The sequence below is a fragment of the Chiloscyllium plagiosum genome, unplaced genomic scaffold, assembly GCF_037043375.1.
Source record: "Chiloscyllium plagiosum isolate Xiang-an unplaced genomic scaffold, Cpla_swu_hap1 HiC_scaffold_12, whole genome shotgun sequence".
Taxonomy (NCBI): domain Eukaryota; kingdom Metazoa; phylum Chordata; class Chondrichthyes; order Orectolobiformes; family Hemiscylliidae; genus Chiloscyllium; species Chiloscyllium plagiosum.
Window position 1 is genome coordinate 37,636,496 of NW_028270150.1, and position 9,844 is coordinate 37,646,339.

A 9,844-nucleotide genomic window follows, 5' to 3' on the forward strand; every position below is an offset into this window, starting at 1 on the left:
GGTCCTAGTACAGTTAGTCCTGTGTGGATATGACCTAGCCTTAGTGTGGCTTGTCCAGTGCGGATTGGCTTCCCTCGCTCCCTTGGACTCAACATGAGTTGTCCAATGCGGAATTGACCTAGTCTCCACAGTCTATCCTTGGTGTCTCCAGTCCCAATACTCCTTCAGATTCTTTCAGATTCTTTTAACACTCGACCAGATTGTTTCCTGGTTGCTGCACTCAACATGGGTAGTAAATAAAATATACCTCACCCCTTTACAGAGTCTTTCTGATGATCCGCTATGAATATCCAGTTTGTGACCTCAATTGATATGGCAGATCACTTCAGGAAATTATCTCAGGAGTTTCAGGTTAACGATTGTTCATTGAGCCAATATTGGGAGATTCTACCCCAGAAAAAATTCCAAAGTAGCACTCTAACCCAACAAGGATTCATCAGATATTGATACATTGTAAATTATGGAGACAGTACATTACTTGTATTCTAAAATGATCTGTTTTAGACAAGCATCACATAGCCCAAAAGTGGCAAGGTTCCCATTGCTCTTGGTCTCACCACTCCCTATCTTCCAGGTGCTGTCCTATCCCCTCTCTGAACTCGGTGCTTCATTCCCATCCTTGACTAAACCTTGCCTTGTCTTTCTTGGCATAGTATATCCTCATATTTCATTTCCAAATAATGTTTCAGAATTATTGCTGCTTCAACCATATTGCATTTTCATAGAAATTCTGTCCATCTGCTGCATCTCTTTTAGTAAATCTTTTCTGCATCTTTTCTAAGGATTTGACATCAGTATTAAAGTTTGGTCCCCATAATTGAACATTCCATTGAATACTCCAGTGATGTATATATCATTTCTCTTTTTTCCTTTATACACTATTTCTCTATCAATCAAGCCAGTGTTGCATGTGGTTTTAAACATAAACAGAATTGTTTGATAAAATTCAGTAGGTCTGACAGCATCTGTGGGAAGAAAATAGAGATAACGTTTCGAGTTTAATGACTCATCATCAGAACAATCACTGATTTAAAGGCTTCTAAACTTGGCCTAAGACCTTTAAGTACTTGTGTGTGCATATCATTTAGTCTCTCTGTTTCTGCATTACATGTAAAGTTGTGCTGTACAGTGCATAATGTCCTTCCCCATTCTTCATATCAAAATGCATCACTCCACACATCTGCATGATAAATTTAATCTCTCTATCCTCCTGAAATCTATCCTTCTTATTATTGTTATTGTTTGCATTTGGTGTGCTGGAAAAATCACAGAATTGTTACAGTACTGAAGGAGACCGTTTGGTCCATTATGCCTATTACACAGTGCCAATTTCTTGCCTTTTTCTCATGTCCTGCACACTATTTCTAACCAAAACAATCACTCACTACTCCTTTCAATGCCTCATATAAACCTGTCTCTGCCAAATTTCCAGGCAGAGCATTCCATATGCTAATTACTCACTGTATGAATTTTGTTTCTCATTTCGCTCTTGCTTTTTGTTTGCACATTACTTTATATCAATGCCTTCTCACTCTTGTACCTTTTATGAGTGGTACCAGCTTCTCCCTATTTACCCTGCCTAGCCTGGGCTTGGTTTTGAAAGCTTCTACCAAATCTCTTCTCAGCCTTCTTCTCTTTAAGGTGAAGAGTCACAATTTCTTCAGTCTATCCTCTTTAGTGAAATATCTAATTCTGGGAATCATCCTTGTAAATCGCTCTGCACCCTCTCAAGTGTAGTCACATCTTTCCTACAATGTGACACCCCAACTGTTCATAATATTCCCGCTGAGGTCTAAAATGTATCATGGACAAATTCAACATCACCTCTTTGCTTTTGTACTCTAATCCCTTATTATTAAAGCTGAGAACACTGTATGCTTTATTAAATGCTCACCACTTTTCCTACCATCTTCAATGATCTGTGCACAGATACACCTAGGTCCTATTACTCCTGCATCCCCTTTACAATTGTACCTCCATTTTATATTGTCTTTCAATGCTTTCTGACCAATGTGTATCACTTGATGCCTCTTTGCATTGAATTTGTTCTGCCACCTATCCACCCATTCCACCAATTTGTCCATGTTCTTTTGGAGTTCCACACTGTTCTCTTCACAGTTTATAACTCTTCAAAGTTTTGTGTCATCTGTAAACTTCGATATTGTCCCATGAACACCAGGATCCAGATCATTAATACATATCAGGAAAAGCAAAAGTCCCAGTACTGATCCCTTGGGAACTCCACAACAAACCTTCATCCAACCCAAAAAAACTCATTGATTATTATTCTGTTTCCTGTCACTCAGCTAAGTTTGTACCAATGTTGTAACTGACTCTTTTATATCAAGACCTATAACTTTCCTCACAAGTTTGTTGTGTGGCACTGTTTCAAATGCCTTTCGGAAATCCTTGCAGACTACATCGACAATGTTATCCTCATCAACCCTTTCTATTACCTTTTTAAAAAAAACCTCAAGTGATCAGGTATACCCTAGAACTCTGTGGAAAGCTAGGGGAGTGATTGCTGGGCTTCTTGCTGATATAGTTGGATCACTGATAGTCACAGGTGAACCGCCAGAACACTGGAATTTGCTGAATGTGGTTGCTCTATTTAAGAAAAGTGGTAAGGAAAAGCCAGGGAACTATAGACCTGTGAGCCTGACAGTGATGGTGGGTAAGTAATTGGAGGGAATTCTGAGGGACAGGATTTACATGTATTTGGATGGGCAAAGACTGATTAGGGATAGTCAACATGGCTTTATGCGCAGGAAATCATGTCTCACTAATTTGATTGAGTTTTTTGAAGATGTACCAAACAGGATTGATGAGGGCAGAGCTGTGGACATGATCCATATGGACTTCAGTAAGACATTCAACAAGGTTCCTCATGGTAGAACTGGTTAGCAAGATTAGATCACATGGAATACAGGGACGGCTAGCCATTTAGATACAGAACTGGCTCAAAGATAGACGCCAAGGGTGGTGGTGGAGGGTTGCTTTTCAGACTGGAGGGCTGTGAACAGTGGTGTGCCACAAGGATCGGTGCTGGGTCCACTCCTTTCATCACTTATATAAATGATTTGGATGTGAACATATGAGGTATAGTTAGTAAGTTTGCAAATTGGAGGTGTAGTGGATGGTGAAAAGAGGTACCTTAGAGTATAATAGAATCTTGATCAGATGGACCAATGGGCCAAGGAGTGGCAGATGGAGTTTAATTTAGATAAATATGAGGTGCTGCATTTTGGAAAGGCAAATTAGGGCAGGACTTACACATTTAATGGTAAGGCTCTGGGAGTCTTGCTGAACAAAGAGACCTTGGAATGCAGGTTCACCGTTCCTTGAAGGTGGAGTCTCAGGTAAATAGGACAGTGAAGGAGGCGTTTAGAATGTTTTCCTTTATTGGTCAGAGCATTGAGTATAGGAGTTGAGAGGGCATGTTACAGCTGTACAGGACATTGATTCAGCCACTTTTCGAACATTGTGTGCAATTCTAGTCTCCCTACTATAAGAAGGATGTTATGAAACTTGAAAGAGTTCAGAAAAGATTTACAAGGACGTTGCCAGGGTTGGAGGATTTGAGCTATAGAGAGGCTGAACAGGCTGGGACTGTTTTCCCTGGACCAGCGAAAGCTGAGGGTTGACCTTATGGAGGTTTATAAAATCATGAGGGGCATGGATATGGTAAATAGTCAAGGTCTTTTCCCTGGGGTAGGAGAGTCCAGAACTAGGGGGCATAGGTATAGAGTGAGAGGAGAAAGATTTAAAAGGGACCAAAGGGGCAACTTTTTCATGCAGAGGGTCGTGTGTGTATGGAATGAGCTGCCAAAGGAAGTGGTGGAGGTTGGTACAATTACAACATTTAAAAGGCATCTGGATGGGTACATGACTAGGAATGGTTTAGAGGGATCTGGGACTATGTTAGTTCAGGATATCTGGTTGGCATGGACAAGTTGGATCAAAGGATCTGTTTTCATACTGTCCATCTCTAAGTTAGACACAATTTCCCCTTTACAAAACCATGCTGACTCTTACTAATCAACCCAATTGTCTTCATGTATCTTCTAATTCTATACTGAATAATTTTTTTTTAGAATATTCCCAACTGCAAGGTTAAACTAACCAGGCTGTAATTGCTTGCAATATCCTGACTTTGAAAAGCTTTGAAATAATGCTGTGTCTACCAGGTCATTATCATATGTCCCTAAAGAGCATTTGTCTTAATACCAATCTTGAGGGAAAACCACAATATATTCAGGTCCTGTCTAAGAAATAACCATTCACCATAACTCTCGTCTCTCTGAACGTTCAGCATTTTTGCATCCATGTTGTCACTGTCTCTTTATTCTCATGGGCTTTAATTTTGCTGACAAGTTTCTTCTGTGGTACTTTGTCAAAGGTCTTGTTTGAAGTTTCTAAAAAAAACTTAACTGTCTCTATTAATTAATCAAAGTATTCAATCAAGTTGGTCATCTATAATTTGCTTTTAAGAAATCTGTGATGACTTTAAAGTATTAACTCACAGTTTTCTAAGTGTCATTTACATTTGCCTTGGACTAATTGGATAATATTTTTACTGAAATAACCCACTTACTGGAAGAGGAGGGTGACCAGCAGGCAGTTAGGAATCCTGTTAGAATCTCAGGATTCTATCTTTTTTACCTCACCCTTGGAATCAGCACCACACTTCTGATTTCCAACCAGTGAGAAGACCATGAGCATGAAGACAGCCCACATTTTGGCAAAGGAAGGATCCCTATTTAAAAGGGGCTCAGAATGACTGCAGGAAGCATTGCTGCTGAAGGTAAAATAAAGACAGAGGACAATAGGAAGAGATGAGGAAGCTATTCACCAACTGTCAATCCTCAACCCCAGGACTGTCAGATTTTCTGACTGTTCCCTGGGATCATGTTTGAGTTAGTTGGAGGCAGAATGTGGTTCATCGTGGATGTGAGGAAGACTGAACATGCATGGGTAAAGTTTGCTGAGTTTGTGAGCAGCAGGCAGGTGAGAGGGTGGTATGTGTGTGGAATGAGCTGCCAGAGGAAGTGGTGAGGCTGGTACAATTGCAATATTTAAAAGGCATTTGGATGGGTATATGAATAGGAAGGGTTTGGAGGGATATGGGCCAGGTGCTGGCAGGTGGGACTAGATTGTGTTGGGATATCTGGTTGGCATGGATGGGTTGGACCGAAGGGTCTGTTTCTGTGCTGTACACCTCTATGACTCTATGACCCTTTGCAGCTGGAGGCAATGCTATAAGATGTTTAATGACCTAATGAGGGCAGGCAAGGTCAGTAACAGAACACATGCCAACCCCCACACTCTGACATCCCATGCATTCTGTTGTACACCACTCCAGCATTCTGAAGAAGAGTCAAATTGAAACATTAACTCTTGCTCTCAACACAGACAAGACCAGACCTGGAGTTTCTGTCCTGTTCTGTAGAAGCCTCACTGGACCTGAAATGTTAACTTTGCTTTCTCTCCATAGATACTGCCTGCTGAGTTTGTCATCAATTTCTGTTTTTGATCCTGGAGATTCTCCAGCACTTAATGTTTTTACTTCAGATCTCCAGCTTTCGTACTTTGTTTTTATTAATCCTGAGAAGAACACATATTGATCCCAGGCCTGCTGAGTTTGTCCAGCACTCTATTTTTTCAAAACAAAGCAACCCGGTGCCCTACACCACCAATGCACAGGGGCAGCTATGTTTATCATCTACAAGATGCACAACAGCAACTCACCAAAGTTCCTTTGACAGGATCTTTCAAAACTGTAATCACTACTATTTAGAAGGACAAAGACATCGGATTAATGGATACACCACCATTAACAATGTACCTTCCAAGACTCACACTATCCTGACTTGGAATTCTATAGCCGTTCTATTATTGCGCTGAGTTAAAATCCTGGAACACCCTTCCTAACAGGATTGTGAGTGCCTCTACACTCCAAGAACTTCAGTAGGACAAGATGACGCTTCGTAATCACCTTTTCCATAAGTGTTAGGCAATAAGTGCTGTTCTAGTCAGCAATGTCCCCATCTCATGAATAAATTAAAATGGAAGTTTCTGATCCTCCTTGAGATCGGGTGCCACGTTAGGAGTTTATCACCCTTAGAGGTGATCATTTGGAACACAGATGTGGTGCTTAGACCAGAGGCACTGAGCATGTTGGCCTGCTGGAGGAGTTAGGTTCGGTGAGGATGATTGGGTTCATTCAGCAATGCCAACTTGGTCTTCCAAAAAAAAATCGACATCTGAGATGTCTGTCAGGCAACAAAATCATTTTAGCCGTCTTTCTCACCACCTCCAATGTTACAATTAGACTCGGCTTATCAACCTGATTAAGGGCTTTTGCCCAAATGTCGAATCTCCTGAGCCTCGGATGCTGCCTGATCGGCTGTGCTTTCCCAGCACCACACTCTGGACTCTTAATCTCCAGCATCTGCAGTCCTTACTTTCACCAACCAGAGGCAGCTCCCAACAATTTCCTCCCACTGTGTCTCTGCGGGAAACTCAAGGTTTCCTGTCCTTCTGTCGTGTTCAGTGTAAATTGCGAAAGTACACATATTGGAACTGTACGAGCCATTCCAAATTTCAGATTATTTTTAGATGGACAAGTATACAGCAATCAATATTAAAGCAGAGCGGTATTAAGAGTTTGGGAATGTGGGTCAATGAAATCCCATGTGCAACTAGTTCAGAGAACCCAAGACCCGGAAGTAGCGGGTACATGGAAGAAAATGCAGGTTTAGTTTCTGTAATTCGAAAATTAGTTAATAAATTTCAGATTATTCTTTCGTGCTAACAACAGCAACCAATGCACCTTGCGGGGCAGGGTGATGAGCTAACTGCAGCTGACTCCAAGCCAGTGTGCATTATATTTGCAATAAGCACAAAAACGAACTGGAAAAATTTAGCAGATGCACCTCTCCCCAGCATTTCTGGGGAGAGAAATAAGAGTAAATGTTTCGAGTTCGGTATGACTCTTTTTCAGATTATATTTGCAACTGATACTTAGCATCGAGGTGGGTAGGTCAGCAGGAAAGGATATGCCGAGATCATTTAAAACGGCTTTAGTGTAGTTTTATTGCAGTAGCACCAAGAATGATTAATCTGCATTGCTGCACAAGCTGTCCAACATCACTGATATGGAGCGTGCTGGGGAGAGGTGCAGTCCGATTGGACAATAATAATGTCAATCAGCGTCTCCATAGCCTAATTGGCTCGGTGGCGTAGGCGGGTACTGGATCCCACACGCTAATTGGATGCGATCCAACGGTCTTGTGACCAATGGACAGAGGGGTGGATGGTGATTGGTTGGAAGAGCATTCAATCACGTATCAGGGGGACGCAGTGCGGTTGAGAGCTTGAGCAGCAGTTAGAGGCAGGGTGGGAGGGCGACAGTGCGGGACAGGGGGGGTGTGCTGCTGTCACTGTCCTTTCTCAGTGATAATTCGGGGGGGCGGCGATGATGTTTCTCTGCCCCTTGTCACCTGATCAGAAAACCCTTCAGATCGACTGCACAGCTGCATTTTCCGGTCTGGTCTTGAAGTTTTTATACCAGTGCTGAAAGCGGAGGTCAAACAATAAATGAAGCTCTCACGGTTTATTTGGTCTCTCTTCTCGTAAAGTCTCTGCGCAAATGGAAGAAATAATGAGATGCTTTTGCTTTTCTCGCGAAAAAAAAGAGCTAGGATTATATTTGACGGTTAGATTTGACCTTTTCTCCTCGTTGCTGGGCTGGTTTCAAACGTGCTGGGGCTATTGCGTTTTCCACACATTGGTTCATCCATTAGAAAGCATTATGTGCGCACTCTGATTGAGGTATGTACCTGCTATTTCGACTGCTACCTGGGTCAGTCAATAATTTCATCATCATGCAGTATGTTTATGTTTGGTTAACCATGCTGTTATCTTTGGTCTGTCAAGTCGCAGATAACCAGTCGCCTCAATGGCTTCTGTACTCCCATCCTATTACTTCTGGTGACCCTTAATAATTGTATCCTTTTCCTCCACCTCCTAATTTTTCTTCTCACTTTCCCTTTGGCCCCACCATCTGAAAATTTCAAGCCCAATATGCAGTGGATTTTTTTTTCGAGGGCTCTGCTTGAATTTCCTTGAGGGGTATCTTTAGATTTCTGAGGGCTATGTTTTAGTTTTTGAAAGTTCCTTTATCACTTTCGCTTAGGTTATGCAGTTATCTGTTAACAGCTTCTGTATTTGATTTGACATGTGGCAATCTGGACTTTCAGAACAGAATTGGAAGAATTAATCAACGATCTTAATCATCACAGTTCTATTCAACCTAAAAGCTACAATACTCATGGAAAGCAACAACTTCAGTGGCCCTGCGACTTAAATTGGCACAAGGGATGCAGGTTAACTAGTTTTAATATTAAACTGACACAAATTAAATCTGGAAAACAAAAGGCTTTCCACAGACTAAGGTCACAATTTTTGTGTTCAACAGTCACTGCACTTTTAGTAGTTTATCGCATGCAAGCCATTTTGTGTTAATGCATAAATGCAAAACTTTGAGATAAAACTGTTCAATATGAAATAATCTAGCTGGCACAGTGTTCGTTGCAATATGCTCCACTAGATTTTTACCCCTGTTATAGTAGCTCCTGAATTCTTGCAGTCTTAAGCTGGAGAGTTCAAATTAATTTGCAAAGAATTCATTACGTCAGTTCCTCAGCCCCAGTCTTGCAGTCCACTTCCTTTGCATTATCCTGCCTTGCTGTTCTCTGAGACCTGGCCTTGTCCCCTTTCGCTACTTTCTTACCTGCCACATTGACCTTATTTTCTGCTGCCTCCACACTCACTACCATGAGTTCCAGCAGGTTCGCTCACTTTTGCCATTCACTGCTCTAATCACAGGCAGTCTCTCATTTGTGTTTGCTGATATAAGCTGATTAGTGAGAGAACACCAGCCTGTAGTTGGGGAGCAGCTTCTCACTAATACTGTCCAATTTCCTTAAGGCTGTGACTTATTGGATTGGTCAGCCTTATGATCAGTGATTTGGATTTTTTCAGGTGTCTTGGTACCTTTTGAACTTAAATATTTCCTTCCACTCCAATGTGTTTTAAGAGTTGATATGTGTATTCATGACACCCTAGTTCTACCTCATGTCTGCCTCTCTGGAAGCACCTTACTTGGTTCTGATTTTATGATGCTCCAACTCTGGAGCAAATGTGTCTATCATCTAAATATTTGTCTTCTGTGCTTCGTCTAAACTTTGTTCTCTGACCAACGACCCATTCCTTATTTGCAATATTGCATTTAGTTCTGGTGCCATATTTTAGGAAGGAAATGAAGGCATTCGATATAGTGCAAAAAAGATTTGCCAGTATAATTCCAGGGATGAGGTACTTCAGCTATGAAAATAGATCGGCAAAGATAGGGCTTATTTCCTTGGAGAATAAAAGGCGGAGAGGAAATTTTTGAAGAAGTATTCAAGATCACAAGGGGTCTGGTTAAAATAGATAGGAAGAAATAGTTTCCGCTTCTGGTGTCATCAGAAGGAGAGTGCATATTTACATGAATGAGATTTAAACAAAGCAAAAATGCTGTGAATTTTGTTTTTGCCTGGCAAGTGGTTAATGTCTGGAGTGCACTGCCTGAGAATGTGCAGGAGGCAGGTTCAGTCAAACCATTCATAAAGGAGTTGAAAATTTAGGTACACCACGTCCACTGGGTCCCCATTGTCCACCTTGCTCATTTACCTCAAGTTTAAACAAGAAGGAAATGTATACTATGGTTCACAAACAGTGGTGATGAAATAATTATGAAAAGCTGCACTAGATATTTTTAGCTGCCCAAAATGGCTTGTGA

At 41.4% G+C, this 9,844-nt stretch overlaps 1 protein-coding gene across 5 annotated transcripts in view; it reads left to right on the plus strand.

The window, feature by feature from the left end:
- Nucleotides 1-7,438: 7,438 nt before the first annotated feature.
- The window catches only part of LOC122555275 (NXPE family member 3-like), a 53,429-nt gene continuing 51,023 nt past the window's right edge, over nt 7,439-9,844 (plus strand). For all 5 annotated transcript variants that reach the window (XM_087992690.1, XM_087992688.1, XM_087992687.1 and 2 more), the window contains exon 1: nt 7,439-7,833. The gene's annotated coding sequence lies outside the window, so the exon portion shown is untranslated. The remainder of the gene's footprint in view (nt 7,834-9,844) is intronic.